The 17,666-nt window shown below is 45.4% G+C and overlaps 1 protein-coding gene across 6 annotated transcripts in view; it reads right to left on the reverse strand.

Annotated features, from left to right (window-relative positions):
- The window catches only part of PALLD (palladin, cytoskeletal associated protein), a 420,168-nt gene that overhangs the window by 108,209 nt on the left and 294,293 nt on the right, over nt 1-17,666 (reverse strand). The window contains exon 1 of one of the 6 annotated variants that reach the window (XM_029076746.2): nt 3,464-3,532. The exons of the other annotated variants lie outside the window; for them this stretch is intronic. The gene's annotated coding sequence lies outside the window, so the exon portion shown is untranslated. Of the gene's footprint in view, nt 1-3,463; nt 3,533-17,666 lie in introns of those variants that run through there. 6 annotated transcript variants of the gene reach the window in all.

Consider the following 17,666-nt stretch of genomic DNA (forward strand, 5'->3'; position numbering starts at 1 on the left):
CTGTTTCTCTCCTTTCTTCCTTTCTCTCTCTCTCTTGCCACCCACCCACCCACACACTTTCTTCCCCCTGGTTTCAGGAAAAGTCATCATTTGAGTATGGAGGGTACAGGGTGAAATGCCTGGAAACACGTACACAGACACACACTGGCACAACTGGCATACATACACACGGTGCGGTTTTCTGGCTCTTCTGCGGGTGGCCTTTCCCCTGAGCACCTCCCTCAACGCTACTGATGCCCATCTACTCCTTTTCCTTTCCTCTTTTCTCTTTTCTTTTGCTGTCTGTCTTCCCCCTTCTAGTCTGGGAGCCCCTTGTTGTGCAGGAATCGTCCCTCTCTGCTGCCCAACTGTACTTTCCAAGCGCTTAGTAATAACACCAATAATAATGTTGATATTTGTTAAGCGCTTAATATGTCCAAGCACTGTTCTTAGCGCTGGGAGAGATCCAAGGGAGATCCAAGGTCATCAGGATGTCTCACGTAGGGCTCAGTCTTCATCCCCCTTTTACAGATGAGGGAACTGAGGCCCAGAGAAGTGACTTGCCCAAGGTCACCCAGCTGGCAAGCAGGGGAGCAGGGATTAGAACCCATGATCTCTGACTCCCAAAGCCGGGCTCTTTCCACTGGGCCATGCTGCTTCTGCTCTGCACACAGTAAGCGCTCAATAAATACGACTGAATGAATGAATACATGAATGAATGTGTGTCCCTTCAGTTAACAACAACAACAACAACAACAAAACCATAAAAAAAACCCCACAAAGCCAAGGATGTTTCTGGCTTCCTCTTCCTCCCCCACCCAGCTTCCCAATCCAGGGGTGCTCTGCCCCACCTCAACCATGTGGTGCCCCCCCTTTTAATAATGATGGTATTTGTTAGGCGTTTACTATGTGCCATGCACTGTTCTAAGCGCTGGGGTACTAATAATATTGATGATGATGATGGCATTTGTTAGGCACTTACCATGTGCCATGCACTGTTCTAAGCCCTGGGGTAATAATAATAATTTTGATGATGATGATGGCATTTGTTAGGCACTTACCATGTGCCATGCACTGTTCTAAGCACTGGGGGAGATCCAAGGTCATCGCGTTGCCCCACGTGGGACTCACAGCCTTCATCCCCATTGTTCAGATGAGGTCACCGAGGCCCAGGGAAGTGACTTGTCCAAAGTCACCCAGAGGACAAGGGGAGAAGCTGGGATGGGAACCCATGACCTCTGACTTCCAAACCTGGGCTCTTGCCACTGACCCACACTGCTTCTATTTTACCATCACTGCCCCCCTCTCCCAACACACACAGTCACACACAGACACACAAACACACACAGACACACAGAACAGCAGCAGCAGCAGGTCCGTCCGTGCAGAGGTGGACAACAGAAAAGGGGAAACTGCAACATCTCCGGACCACGTGGCTCAGTGGAAAGAGCACGGGCTTTGGAGTCAGAGGTCATGGGTTCGAATCACTTGTCAACTGTGTGACTGTGGGCAAGTCACAACTTCTCTGTGCCTCAGTTACCTCATCTGGAAAATGGGGATTACGACTGTGAGTCCCACGTGGGACAACCTGATTCCCCTGTGTCTACCCCAGTGCTTAGAACAGTGCTCTGCACATAGCAAGCGCTTAACAAATACCAACATTATCATTATTATTATTATGAAGCCCAAAACCACCCCCCTCCCGGTGCCCGCTGAATGGGAGACCCAAGGGGCACAAGAGGCAGGGGTGGAGGAGGAGCTCATTCATTCATCCAATAGTATTTATTGAGCGCTTACTATGTGCAGAGCACTGTACTAAGCGCTTGGAATGGACAAATCGGCGACAGATAGAGACAGTCCCTGCCCTTTGACGGGCTCACAGTCTAATCGGGGGAGACAGACAAGAACAATAGCAATAAAGAGAATCAAGGGAATGAACATCTCATTAAAACAATTCAATCGTGCACAGCACTGCACTAAGCGCTCGCTGTACTAAGCGCCTGGACAGTGCAATTCAGCACTAGAGAGAGACCATCCCCGCCCACACCGGCCCGACGGTCGGGGCCTGGGACGTGGCCTAGTGGCAGGGAGCCAGAGGGTATGGGTTCGAATCCCGCCTCCGCCCCTCAGCTGCTGCGTGAGCTGGGGAGGGTCACTTCTCTGTGCCTCCGTTACCACCTCCCTAAAATGGGGGGGGAAGGCTGTCAGCCCCAACTTCATTACTCTGCATCTATCCCAGCGCTTAGAGCAGTGCTTGGCAAATAGTAAGCGCTTAAATAGCAGAATCCGTATCCACCCCAGCGCTTAGAGCAGTGCTTGACACATAGTAAGCGCTTAAGAAATGCCAGAATCTGTATCTACTCCAACGCTTAGAGCAGTGCTTGGCACATAGGAGGCGTTTAAATACCAGAATCTGTATCTATCCCAGCGCTTAGAGCAGTGCTTGGCACATAGTAAGTGCTTAATACCAGAACCTGTCTCCCCCAGCGCTTAGAACAGTGCTTGGCACATAGAAGGCGCTTAACAAATACCATAATCTGTATCTCCCCCAGCGCTTAGAGCAGTGTTTGGCACATAGTAAGCGCTTAAATACCAGAATCTGTATCTATCCCAGCGTTTAGAGCAGTGCTTGGCACATAGTAAGCGCTTAATACCGGAATGTCTCTCCCCCAGCGCTTAGAACAGTGCTTGGCACATAGAAGGCGCTTAACAAATACCATAATCTGTATCTATCCCAGCGCTTAGAGCAGTGCTTGGCACATAGTAAGCGCTTAAATACCAGAATCTGTATCTCCCCCAGCGTTTAGAGCAGTGCTTGGTACATAGTAAGCGCTTACAAATACCAGATTTATTACTAGAAGGCTCACGGGGGGGGCGGGGGGGTCGCAAATCCAGGGTTCCCCTGTCCGGCCCGGGCCCCAGCGATCTCCACAATCCCCAAAGGCGCAGATCCCGGCCGGCACCCCGGGGGAATCCATTCATTCATGCAATCGTATTGATTGAGCGCTTACTGCGGGCAGAGCACTGTGCTAAGCGCTGGGAATGTACAGGACGCCAGCAGAGACCATCCCTGCCCATCAACGGGTTCCCAATCTAAAGGGGGACACGCACACACACAGAGGCAACAAAAGAAACAAGTAGTCATGCCCCCCCGCCCGCCCCCTTCCCCTTACCTTCCCCACGTCTCCGAGCAAGACCCCGGGGATCAGCCGACAAACTTTGGGGGTTTGGTGGGAGGGTCTGTTTTTTTTTTTTTTAATCGTCCTCCTTTCCTCCGGAGACCACCCGGCCAGAGCAGAAAAGGGGGCTGGAGCTGGGGGGGGCTGCAGGACTGGATTTGGGGGCGTGGGGGGCCCGGGACTGCAGCGGAGCTGAGCCGGTCCTGCCCAATATATAGTGCGATTTCGGGCCGGGCCGGGGAGCACACACTTCGTGACTCAGTGATCCTCCCCGAAAAGCCTTCACAATAAGAGTCCTGCCCTACCTTCCACTTTCGCAGATTTCCCCCAAGTGACAAAAGCAACGAGCGGGCCTTTCTCCTCCTCCTCCTCCTCCTCCTCCTCCTTCCCAAAGCGACAATGCAGTCCTCCGCGGCTTCCCCTTCCTCCTCTCTCTTCCCCACGCCCCGTTCTGCCCCAAGCATCTTTCGCAGAACCCCTTTTTTTTCCCCCCTCCCACCCTCCGAGGTACTGAGTCATCTCAGTTTTCAAAATTAGGCTCTTTCCATAACTGCCGGCGTTTGGAGGATTTGGGATTTGGGGAAGGTTCTAATTTTGGTGGGGGGGGGGTCCCCCTAGAGATCTGGGCTGTCTATTGGGGAATTCGGCTCCTCCGGCGCTTGGAAGGACGTAGTAAGCGCTTAACAAGTACCGTCATTATTCATTAGGTGGTGGATTCTGGTCCCCGATCCGCCACTTGTCAGTTCTGGGACTTTGGGGAAGTCACTTCACTTCTCTGGGCCTCAGTGACCTCATCTGTAAAATGGGGGTTAAGCCTGTGAATCCCACGTGGGACAACCCGATGACCTTATATCTACCCCAGTGCTTAGAACAGTGTTTGGCACATAGTTAGCACTGAACAAATACCATCATCATTGTAGTAAGCGCTTAACATAATACCGTCATTATTCATTAGGTCATAGGTTCTGGGCCCGACTCTGCCACTTGTCAGCTGTGTGACTTTGGGAAAATCATTTCGGTTCTCTGGGCCTCAGTGACTTCATCTGTAAAATGGAGAAGCAGCGTGGCTCAGTGGAAAGAACATGGTCTTTGGAGTCAGGGCTCATGAGTTCGAATCCCAGCTCTGCCACTTGTCGGCTGTGTGACTGTGGGCAAGTCACTTAACTTCTCTGTGCCTCAGTTCCCTCATCTGTAAAATGGGGATTAAGACTGTGAGCCCCATGTGGGACAACCTGATTCCCCTATGTCTACCCCAGCGCTTAGAACAGTGCTCGGCACATAGTAAGCGCTTAAACAAATACCAACATTATTAAACAAATACCAACATTAAAATGGGGATTAAGACTGGGACCCCCACGTGGGACAATTCAATTACCTTCTATCCACACCACCCCCCCTAGCCCCATCAAGGATTAGAAAAGTGCTTGACACATAGTAAGCACTTAAATACCATTATTATTATTACCCCCAATTTATTTACTTTTTTTTTCAAGGGTTTGTGTGTCTGTTTCCATTACAGGATGAAAAAGTCATCTCCAGTTCATCAGATAGCTGGGCTGATTGGGAGAAAGGAGAGAAAACGTTGGGCTTTCTTGAGCTGAAACAAAAATTTACACAGTTTTGCTTGGGATGGGAGTTGACCTTTCTGCACTCACTGGCTGTTTAATAATAATGATAATCATGGTATTTTTTAAGTGCTTACTATGTGCCAAGCACTGTTCTAAGCTCTGGGGTAGATACAAGGTAATTGGATTGCCCCACGTGGGGCTCATGGTCTTTATCCCCATTTTACTGTTGAGATAACTTAGTAAGGCACAGAGAAGTTAATTGGCTTGCCCAAGATCACAAAGGAGACAAGTGGCAGAGTCCGGATTAGAACCCACGCCCTCTGACTCCCAAGCCCTTGCTCTTGCCACTAAGCCACACTGTTTACATTTCCTAAGTTTACACATCCTTACTATCCACAATGCAAAATGATAGTGCTGAGTGGCCAAACAACAATTATAGCGAACCAAAACAAAGGTGGGGGGCGGGGTTTTTATTATTTTAAGAAAAAACTGGCACTGAGGGAAATGTGTGCTGTGTTGCTTGATTCATTTTTCAGGATGGAAAGAAGAGAATGATATCTAGGACCCATTGGGCAGTTTAGCAGTCAGTCTGCCTCGGCCTGTCATTTCAGGAGAGAGATCGCCTTAGGGTACAAAGGATGACACAACCACCTTGCAATATCTCAGGAATGTTTTTCCTCTTGCCTGTCAACCTCTAATTTTCTTATGGTATTTGTTAAGTAAGGCCTTACTATGTGCCAGGGCGATGTACTAAATGCTGGGGTAGATACAAGCTAATCAGGCTGGACACGGTCCCTGTCCCACTTGGGGCTCCAATCCTCTTTTTACAGATGAAGTTACTGAGGCACAGAGATGCGGGGTGACTTGCCCAAGGTCACACAACAGACCAGCGGCGGAGCCAGGATTAGAATTAGGATTAGGATTAGAATCCAGGTGCTTTTGATTGCCGGGCCCATCCTCTAACCACTAGGCCTTACTGCTTCTCTATTGCCAGGCCTATCAGAACTTCTCCTTCCCTCCTCCCCCATCCTGGTTTTAACCCAATTCTGGGGAACCTCTAAGAAACATGAAATATGGAGAGTCTCCTCTACATTGTCACTCCCTCATCAGAGTTTTTCCTCCAATGTGGGAACCAATTTAGGAAGGTTAAAAAACAACTCACCTTTACCCACCTCGATGGCACAGAAATGAATGTAAATCAAATGTGATTTACCAATGGAACATAGCCTTAAAATAAGCGGGTTGGTTCACCTAGATCACCAGCTATCATACTGTTTTTAGCTTACAATGATTTCTAGGTTCCTAACACTAGTTCTTTGTCCTAGGTTTGCCCCTTCCCTGCAGCGGCCTGGCAGATAAAATCAACCCCAGTGGCAAACAACTGATTAGAGTGGGGGTCCTGGGCTCAAGTGTCAGTACCATAAGTAGGGGTAATGGGAGGGAGCAAATGCCCCCCCAATTTTTTAAGCTTGGTTTCCAGCCTCACTCATCCCACGACTCTGAAAAATCCCAACTGTTTCTAATCGGGGCTGAAAGAACCCCAAATGATGGTTTCCTGGCCTGTTAGCTCTATGAAGCCTTCCTCTACACCACCCTTAACAATAATGATAATAAAAATAATAATAATGGCATTTAAGTGCTTATTATGTGCTAGGCCCTGTACTAAGCACTGGGGTGGATGAAAGAAAATCAGATTGGACACAGTCCCTGTCCCACATGGGGTTCACAGTCTTAATCCCCATTTTGCAGCTGAGGGAAGTGAGGCCCAGAGAAGTGATTTGCCTAAATTCACACAGCAGACAAGTGGCGGAGCTGGGATTAGAACCCAGATCCTTCTGACACCCAGGCCTGTGCTCTCTCCACTAGGCCATGCTGCTTCCCTTAAGATCCCTGTCCTTTTTCACCCCTCAATCAAAATGACAAGTTGGCACCTATGGTCAATAAACTGAGTTGCAGAGAACACTTTAAACAGTTTGCCCTTCCCCAATCACAATCAATGATAGATATTTAAAAAAAAGAAAAAAGAAAAAAGGACTTACGTTTTTGCAGGTCACTGTACTAAGTGGTTGGGAGCATACCATATAATAATAATGTTGGTATTTGTTAAGCGCTTACTATGTGCAGAGCACTGTTCTAAGCTCTGGGTAGATACAGGGTAATCAGGTTGTCCCACGTGGGGCTCACAGTCTTCATCCCCATTTTACAGATGAGGTAACTGAGGCCCAGAGAAGTTAAGTGACTTGCCCACAGTCAGCTGACAAGTGGCAGAGCAGGGAGTCGAACTCGTGACCTCCAACTCCCAAGCCCGGGCTCTTTCCACTGAGCTATGCCACGCTGCTTCCCCAGTATAACAGAGTTGGTAGATATTTTCCCTGCCCAAAAGGAGCTTACAGTCTAGAGGGGGAGACAGATATTAATATAAATTACAGATATGTTCATAAGTGCTGTGGGGCTGAGGGTGCGGGTGAAGTAAAGGCTGCAAATCCACATGCAAGGGTGTCACAGAAGGGAGAGGGAATAGAGGAAATGGTTTAGTTGGGAAAGGCCTCTTGAAGGAGATGGGTTTTTAATACGACTTTGACGGTGGAGAGAGTGATCATCTGTTAGATATAATAATAATAATGTTGGTATTTGTTAAGCGCTTTGTGCAGAGCACTGTTCTAAGCACTGGGGTAGATACAGGGTAATCAGTTTGTCCCATGTGAGTCTCACAGTTAATCCCATTTTACAGATGAGGCAACTGAGGCACAGAGAAGTAAAGTGACTTGCCCACAGTCACACAGCTGACAAGTGGCAAGGGGGTGGGAGTTCTGGGCCAGAGGCAGGATGTGGACAAGGGGTTGGAGGTGAGGGAGATGAGATCAAGGTGCAGTGAGGAGATCATCATTAGAGTAGTGAAGTGAGAGTGGTGGGTTGTAGTAGGAGATCTGAGAGGTAAGATAGGCCGGGGCAAGGTGATTGCTTTGAAGCCAATGGTTAGGAGTTCCTGTCTGATACGGAGGTGGATGGGCAACTGCTGGAGATTCTTGAGGAATGGAAAAACATGGATTCAGTGGTTTGGTAGAAAAATGATCCCAGCAGCAGAGTGAAGTATGGACTGAAGGAGGGGGGAGAGACAGGAGGCAGGGAGGTCAGTATGCAGACAGTAATCAAGGCAGGGTAGGATTAGTAATTGAATTAATGAGGATGAAGAGGAAAGGGCAGATTTTAGCAATGTGGTGAAGGTTAAACCGCCGGGACTTGATGATGGATGGAATATACGGGTTGATGGAATATGGGCTTTTGAGACAGGGAGGATGGTGGTGCTGTCTACAGTGATGGGAAAGTCCCTGGGAGGACAGGGATGTAACCATGTAACTGTGGCCACGTGGAAACCAAGAGCAACAGAAGGATCAACCAGTTTGGCTTATGGTGGTCCCTTTGGGGTAGAGGCTTTGGGAAACTTGGGATGCTAATAGAATTGAAAAACAGATGGCAAATGCAATAGCACAAAAAAGGAGCAATTAATGGTATTTATTGAATGCTTAATGTGTGCACAGCACTGTGCTAAGCAACTGGGAGACTACAGTGCAACAGAGTTGATAGACACGTTCTCTGCCCAAAAGGAGTTTTCAGACTAGAGGGGGAGCTTGCATATTTCGGAAGGGACTATAATAATGTAATAATAATAATAATAATAATGTTGGTATTTGTTAAGCGCTTACTATGTGCAGAGCACTGTTCTAAGCGCTGGGGTAGATACGGGGTAATCAGGTTGTCCCACGTGAGGCTCACAGTCTTAATCCCCATTTTACAGATGAAGGAACTGAGGCACAGAGAAGTTAAGTGACTTGCCCACAGTCACACAGCTGGCAAGTGACAGAGCTGGGATTCGAACCCATGACCTCTGACTCCGAAGCCCAGGCTCTTTCCACTGAGCCATGCTGCTTCTCTGTGTGACTATCTGTCACACACCTATCTTTTCAGCTATGCCTACACTCAGGGATAAAGCTGTCCATGAGTGGCGTCCTTTTCAAAGATGAAGTTCAGTTTCATAGATTTATCAGGCCGGGAAAATTCGATGAACTGACTCAAAAGATTTTGTGTTCTACAGTGAGCTTGGGAAATAGAAAAGCAGACTTTTACACTTCCACATTGAGCATTTAAGCCTGGACAAGCCCCAGAGTTAATGATGCCAAGTAGAACAGGAAATGCCAAAAATTTCACAAGTTGGTGTTGGAGAGATTGCCCAGCTAGTTCTGCACCTTCAGAATTCAGACATGCAGCAGTACTTGAGGCAACTACTACAGGTCCTTTCATATTTTTTTCCCCCTTTCCTTCTTTCTAGTCTAAACAGAAGTTTTAGTCCTATGGTAACAGTCCAAGCTGCAAACTGGATAAAGGTCTAAATGGGTAAAGTTAATTATTTAGGGGTGGACTATCCAGTTAGCTTATCCCCCCCCCCCCACTTTTTTCTCCCTCTCTTTTTCTGCTCATTCATGCAGCTACTACAGAACAAAGGAATAGAGGAGAGGGGAAACACACACTTGTCCCCCTTTCATTCATTCGATGGTATTTATTGGGCGCTTACCATGTGCAGAGCACTGTACTAAGCTCTCGGAAAGTACAATTCAGCAACAAATAGAGATAATCCCTACCCAACAACAGGTCTTTCTGAAACTCATACAGAGAAGCAGCGTGGCTCAGTGGAAAGAGCATGGGCTTTGGAGTCAGAGGTCATGAGTTTGAATCCCAGCTCTGCCACTTGTCAGCTGTGTGACTGTGGGCAAGTCGCTTAACTTCTCTGGGCCTCAGTTACCTCATCTGTAAAATGGGGATTAAGACTTTGAGCCCCATGTGGGACAACCTGATTCCCCTGTGTCTCCCCCAGCGCTTAGAACAGTGCTCCGCACATAGTAAGCGTTTAATAAATATCAACATTATTAACTCATAGCAGTCCTTCTGCCACACAGCACTGTAGGGATTAATAAAGTGTGTGTCTCCTGAGCCATTACTTCAGCTTTCTCTACTCCGCTTTACCATTTAAAAGTTCTGCACTTTGGGGCAGAGAACAGGTCTACCGAATCTGTTATACTCTACCAAGGGCTTAGTACAGTGTTCTGCACACAGTAAGCACTCAATAAATACAACTGACCGATAGATAAAAGAACTGATTTCTACCTCTCTGGAAGATAAGAATAAAATTAAAAGTGGCTTTGATAGGCTTGATATCATGATAGGATAATGATGAACTTCATTAGGGGTAAGTTCACCTTGAGAAATGATCATCACAGAGGCTAGCTAAGGACAAAAATTCAACAGGAAAAGATCTGGAGAGGGCCTCTGTCAACCACAGTTAGGAGCCAGCAATGAAATACTGTTTCTTAAATCAACGTGGTTCTGGGATGTATTACAACAGGAAAAAGATGGGAAGTCATTCTTTTAATAGCTTCAGCATCCTTAGAGTAGTGTGTCCAGTTTAATTCACCACACTTTAAGAAGGATGTAGAGAAACTGGAAAGGGTTCAGAGAAGAACAACATAAACAATTAAAAGGTTAGAAAGTCACCTATGAGGTAAGGTTAAAGGAACTGGGATTGTTTAGAAAAGAAAAGGCAAAGGGGTGACTTTAATGACTGCCTTCAAACCTATGAAGGGTTTTTCTGAGAAAGGTGCTGACCAGTGATTTTTCAGGGCTTCTAAGAACCCAACAAGGGGAAATGGGTTTAAATTAAACCATGGAAGATTGTTGTCAGTTATATTTACTAAATGTTTATTCTGTGCCACCCACTGTGCCTAAATACTGGGGGAAGACCAAGATAATCAGATCAGACACAGTCTCTGTCTCACCCAGGGTCATAAGGAGAGAAAAGATATCTTATCCTCACTTTGCAGGATAATTGAGGCACAGACAATTCAAGTCACTCGCCCAAGGTTACGCGGTAGGCGAGTGGCAGAACTAGACTGGATATATGGATGGATTTCAAGATCCTTCTAAATGGTAAAGTTTAGAATTGGCTCCCCAGAGAGCTTACAGAGTCTCCATCCTTCCATCTCGCTATGAAAAGAATAACGTAGCAGAGAAGCAGCGTGGCCTAGTGGAAAGAGCCCAGGCCTGAGAGTCAGAGGATCTGGGTTCTAATTCCAGTTCCACCGCTTGTCTGCTGAGTGACCTTGGGCAAGTCGCTTCACTTCTCTGTGCCTTAGTTACCTCGTCTATAAACAGGGGATTAAGACTGTGAGCCCCATGTGGGACCTGGACTTTGCCCAACCTGATTAATTCAGTATCTAGCACATAGTAAGCACTTAAACACCATGAAAAAAAGGCAAGAACAGACCTTTCCTGGCAATGCCTAGCACTCAGCAGATGTTCAAAAGTGCCACTGATTTATTAATTGATGATTAAATTGAGTTAATTTTATGTAGGCTGAGGAAACTCAATGGGGATGAACTGTTGTAATAGATTTAATTTTTAATTTAAATTTACTTTTTTTGAAATGTTACAAAAATTTGTGCTTATGTTTGTTGTTAAAAAACAGGAAACAACTGACAGAAAAATAGAGTTTCATAGACAATGTTATTTTAAGACTATGAAAGTCTAAAATTTCTTTGCCGAGAGGAAAACTTCTGAAGGTCTAATTAATGTACGCTTTCCAACGGGATTAAAATCAGCACATCATTTGATCATGAATTCCAATTATTAGGGAGAGGAAAGGCAGATTTCCAAGCACGATTCACGCTTTCGACACAAAAACAGATTAATATTCCCTTTGCCATTTGCCAGGGGGCCTATTGGGCTTGTTTAGTCCTACACTATTTCATTAAAAGCAAAGGGAGAGTTTGAGTCTGTGAAGAGAGAGAAAGGAAGGGAGGATGTGGGGGAGAGGAGGGTGCGCACTCATACACACACAAACACACACACTTATAAAAAAATAACCAGAGCCCCAGTAAACATAAAATACTAAGGAACAGGGAGCACGGCAACCGGGAGGTCCGAAGTAATGGAATGTAAAGAAAGATCATGAACATATAAACAATGTAGAAATAGAATTTATATATGTCAGCAGAACAGGCAGTGAACTTCAAACACAAATTACTTGAGATAAGGGGTACAGGATATTCTAATGTGATCTGATTGAGTAAACTTATTACTAAACATATAAATGTTTGGGGCTTTTGAAAAATATTCAGTCTATACACAATGTAAAACCACAATGGATGTCCTAGCTAGTTGAGTTCATGACTCATATTCTCCTAGGTGTTAAGACCTTTAGGGAGTAATATTAAATTTTCCATGCTGGTGTCCTAAGTATTGCTCTGAAAGAGTTTAAATGAAACTTCCAAAATTTTAATAGCAACATTAACTGTGGACTTCAAGTACTTACTATATGCCAAGCACTATACTAAGCCCTGGGGTAGATACAAGATAATCAGATTGGACACAGTCCCTGTCCCACACAGGGCTCACAGCCCAAGAGTGAAAGAGAACAGGTAGTTAATAATAATAATAATAATGTTGGTATTTGATAAGCGCTTACTATGTGCAGAGCACTGTTCTAAGCGCTGGGGGAGATACAGGGTAATCAGGTTGTCCCACGTGAGGCTCAGAGTCTTCATCCCCATTTTACAGATGAGGTAACTGAGGCACAGAGAAGTTAAGTGACTTGCCCATAGTCACACAGCTGGCAAATGGCAGAGCCGGGAGTCAAACCCATGACCTCTGACTCCGAAGCCCAGGCTCTTTCCACTGATCCATGCTGCTTCTCAACACACACATACCCCCCCACTTACACACACTCTCATCCAATAATAATAATGTTGGTATTTGTTAAACACATTTTACCGATAAGGAAAATGAGGCACAGAGAAGTGACTTGCCCAAGATCATTCAGCAGGTAAGTGGGGAGCTGGAATTAGAACCCAGTTTCCCTGACTCCCAAACTCATACTCTTACCATTAGGCCACACTACTTCACTATTGTATTATCAGTTGGATTTTTTCTTCCCCAAAGTACCTTTTTCCCCAAATCAAATGTCTGGTTCTGTTTATAACAAATACAGCTTTCAGCTTTCATGCAAATTGTTGAGGAGGCATGGGACTTTGCCAGTAGGAGGGAATATCTCAAAAAACTGGAGAAACATCCTAATTAATTTAATTTAATTACTTCAGTATCCTGTGGAATCACCTTCAGGCTCCCATCATGAAGTCATGTTATCGTTATTGCCATCATCAGTAGAGGAGCAGCCTGGCATAGTGGATAGAGCACAGGCCTGGGAGTCAGAAGGTCAGGGGTTCTAATCCTGGCTCTGCCACTTCTCTGCTAGGTGACCTTAGGCAAGTCACTTCACTTCTCTGGACCTCAGTTACCTCAGTTACCTCATCTGTAAGATGGGGATTGAGACTGTGAGCCCCATGTGGGGCTGGGACTGTGTCCGACCCGATTTAGGCGTGTCCGCCCCAGCGCTTAGTACCGTGCCTGGCACATAGTAAGCACTTAATATCTCAGTTTTTATTATTACTGACCAACTAAAGTGTGCATACAATTTACGTAGAAGACTCGGATCCTACTCTATTCTCTAGACTGTAAACTAGGTAGGGAACAGGCCTACCAACTCAGTTGCATTGTACTCTCCCAAGCCCTTAGTGCATGTATAGTGCTCTGCACACAGTAAGCTCTCAATAAATACCATTCGTCAATTGACTGGCGGGAACAGTAGCCTTATTTAGTTTATTTAACCCAAACGTCCAATAGTTAAACTGATTTTTAGTATATTAAAATCAGGTTAGATTAGTAAATATGACTTCATTCACTCATTCAGTCATATTGATTGAGCACTTACTATGACTTGTATATGTGAATTATGTGCCGTCACAACTTTACTAGATATGAATCCAGTCAGCTCCGGTCAAAGTAGTAGCAGGTGTTGTGTGTTTGGCATTCAGATACAAATCACAATTATCCAGAGAGCAAATATGCCAGCAAACTTGATTCAGGAAATGAAGGATTCCCTATGTGCACAGCTCTATATGCAAGCTACCAGTTATGGATCAATACATGGCTGGCCTCCTGAGCATCTAGGGAAATGTAATTCTTTTTTTTCTGTTTAAAATTTAGCTGTTCATCACCCCTCTCATAAAACTCAATCCCCCAACCATCTGGGAACAAAGCCCTTCCGATTCTATCCCGATGGAGCCTGTCCCTTCGATAACCACCTGCCCTGGATCACCGACTTTCCCTCCAGGGGAAAAGTAATAAGATGGAGGCGTCTGAGGACTTTACTCTTGCTGGAGAGTCCATAGTAATTAGCTCTGTTGCTGCAATCAAAGATTTTCTGGGGAAGATGATCGCTAGTATCAGAGACTACTGGTCCTGAATCGTTTTGCTTACTAAGCAACCTACTCACACCCACACCTCTGCCCCTCAAAATCCCAAAGGATGGGGAAGATTGAGGGGTGAGGAGATGTTTTAGTTAAGTTGTCTAAAAAGAAAAGTGACCAGCACAAGAGAACACTTAGATACCATCTGGACCATGCCCGGGTCGTCACCCTAAAAGTTTAAATCCCGTGGGAAAATGAGATTGCATAAAGGGCCCATTCTCAATAGACAAATGTGGTTTAAATGACAGGCTGATGAAATGATCTTTTCAGCAATATTGGTCTTTCCCGAAGGAAAGTAATACTCTGTCACGGGTCCACTCAAATGACACAGTGGAGCATGCTGCGTCTTCATTTTGATGCTTAAGATAGAGGAGCATTGAATTTCAAGAAGCAAGAGACTGCATCTAAGATTTCTGGTAGCTTTGGGGCATTTGTTCTTTTTTTCAAAAGTGAATTCTGATTAACATAGCTAAAAAGAACGTTTTGTGAGTTTTCAAGATATAAGCAGAGGGCTCAAAAGTGCAGTCAGAGCTGGCATCTTAAACAAAGCAATCTTTGGGGCTCTGCACAAATATTTTGAGGAATCATAGTGTCCTCAAACAAGCATTTATTAGAGGCAGGTACTGTATGAATAGAGTCATGTTCCAGAACAATATCAAGCCTACACACCTTCGGCCAATAGTTCATGAACTATTAGTGATATTTTTGTGAGTCCTGTCTTTCTTATGGGTGGTGGAGAGAGAAAGAAGAAATAACAAATGCCATGCTATTGTTTTTCACTATTATTATGATTATACTGGTTAAGCACTTACTTATGTTCTATGCAAACGGGTACATGCAACTTAAACAGTTTGGACACAATCCCTGTTCCACATGGGGCTCACAGTCTGAGATGGAGGATTTAATCCCCGTTTTACAGATGAAGTAACTGAGGCCCAGAAAGGTTAAATGACTTGCCCAAGATCACACAGCAAAGAGGTGGAGCTCTAACTCCCAGGCTGGTGGGGGTTTTTTCCTCTAGGCCACTCTACTTTGTTTCACTGTTTTTCCTGCCCATTGCTTAATAATTGAACAGGGAGCTAGAAGAATGGGTGAACTGGGATAAAAATTCCACCTCCGCCAACTTTGCCCCTTTTTATGAAGAACACACAAAATAGAAGCTTTGCTGATGGCAGTGGCAGCTAGCAATCCTCAAGGCCACCCTTAAACTTATCCAAACAATTACAGCAGACAGCAGTTAGCAGTACACTTCCAGGGAGCCTAGTGAGGAGCAGTGTGGGCTAGTGGAAAGAGTAGAGCCGTGGGAGGGCGGATACCTGGATTCTAATCCCGGCTCTCCTACTTGCCTGCCATTGGACCTAGGGCAAATTAACTTCTCTGTGCCTCAATTTTCTCATATGTAAAGTGACCTGTTCTCCCTCTCACTGCAGACTGTGAGTTCATATGGGACAGGAGCTGTGTCTGATCTGACTTTACTCCAGTGCTCAGTACAGTGCTTGGCACATACTAAGTGCGTAAACCCCACGATCATTATTATTGTTGCAATCCAGCAGGTAGAGGTAGATTAAAGTTTGGTGGGGTCTGAGACACACAAAACTGGGGCAACCCCTTCTGGAGAGAGAAGGAGTAGGAGAGAGCAGGATGAAAGACACATAAGGGAGAAGATGTCTTCTGCTGTCAGCATTCCTCCTTGGCTCTACTGAAATCCCATTTGCCCCAGAAGCCTTCCTTGACTAGTTTCTCATCTCCCTACCTATGCATTTCATTCCATTGTATTTACTGAGCTCGTACCGTGTGCAGAGCACTGTACTAAGCACTTGAACACTGTACTGAGACTCGTTAGCCCCCAAGTACTAGGGCCTCTACACCATTTGTGTGCATATTTTTAAACTCTTCTTGCTTCCCCCTACCTATAACTTATTTTAGTGTCTGTCTCCCCCATTAGACTGTGAGTTCCTTCAGGGCAGGGATCCCTGTCTACTAACTCCATGGTATTCTCCCAAGTCCAGAGTACAGTGCTCTGCCCAGAGTAAGCCCTCAGTAAATACTATTAACAATAATAATAATGGTACTTGTTAAGCACTTACTACGTGCCAAGCACTTGTTCTAAGCCCTGGGGTAGATACAAGTTAACCAGGTTGAACACAGTCCCTGTCCCACATTGGGCCCACACTCTTAATCCTCATTTTTCACAGATGAGGTAACTGAGGTACAGAGAAGTGAAATGACTTGTTCAAGGTCACGCAGCAGGCAAGTGGTGCAACAGGATTAGAACCCATGACCTTCTGACTTCCAGGACCGTGCTCTATCCTCAACACCACGCTGCTTCCCTACTGATTGATCCTGCTTCCACAGACTTTGACAACCACCCAAGCCTGGGCTCTGCAGCCCAAGGAGAAATCGTCAGGCACAAGAATGGTGGTTGGTGGGTAGTTTGGCCTTCTGTAATGGGAGGGGAGGGAGATTTGAAGAGGGGAAGTTACCAAGCTCCTTTTACAAAGGGTCAGAAATTCCCATATGTATCTGAACTGTGACTGAACCTTTGCAAGCTATTCCTTTCCACAAAGCATCAGGCAATAATGGCACACACTTCACCCATTCACTATTCTATTCTGCATTTAGCTTCCAGGTGCTTTGGAATTAGATAATCATTTCATTAGCTATTACTCATAATTCCCTCCTGAACAAATAGGAGACAGCTGGGAAGATAAAACTGTGCACTGCGACAAGCCAGTCCCTGGTGAGTAGGTGCTAGGCAATAATTAATTCAGAGAGGCAACCTACAGGGATTTAACAAAAAGAGTCAGAGGTTACGACCTTTGGGTCTACTCAGTCAGTAGGCTTTACAAAGAAACTTGAGTTATTATTGATTCACAGTCTAGTATTCATTCTCAGCTTTTTCTTCTTCATCTAAGTTCTCTCTTGGGATGGGGCAGCTCCTCCTGCCATTTTTGGGAGAGACAATTTTCAAATGCTCTTTCCCACCCGCCTTAGACTGCAGGATCTCTGCTTAACTGAGGAACACCTGGGGGGGAGGAACTGACAGAGCAGTGAACAGCCTAAAAAGTTATTATTTTAACTGTAAGTAGAACAACTCTTACTGCTGTTCATTTATGGTTTGCTTTATTTTTCATGTTATTTCCTTCCCTGTATTTCTGTCTTTCCCAAAAGATTGGGAGCCTCTTGAGGGTCAGAGACCTTTAGCATTTAGCATGAAGTATTTAATGCATTCTCCTCTGGACTGTAGCTCCTTGTGGGCAGGGAATATGTCTACCAACTCTTTTGTATTAATTCATTCATTTGTATTTATTGAGCGCTTACCGTGTGCAGAGCACTGTACTAAGTGCTTGGAATGTACAATTTGGCAACAGATAGAGACAATCCCTGCCTAACAATAGGCTCACAGTTGCACTGTACTCTACCAAGTGCTCTGCACACTGGTAAATGCTCAGTAAATACGATTGATAGATGACCATTTTTATCATCATCACTGTGCCCTTTCCCCAATGTCTGGTGCAGTAAGTCCATCCCGAATGAAATAAATACAGAATTACTTCCAAAGTAATTCTAACTTTTTCAAGTAA

Source organism: Ornithorhynchus anatinus, chromosome 12 (assembly GCF_004115215.2).
Source record: "Ornithorhynchus anatinus isolate Pmale09 chromosome 12, mOrnAna1.pri.v4, whole genome shotgun sequence".
In the NCBI taxonomy this organism is placed as follows: Eukaryota; Metazoa; Chordata; class Mammalia; order Monotremata; family Ornithorhynchidae; genus Ornithorhynchus; species Ornithorhynchus anatinus.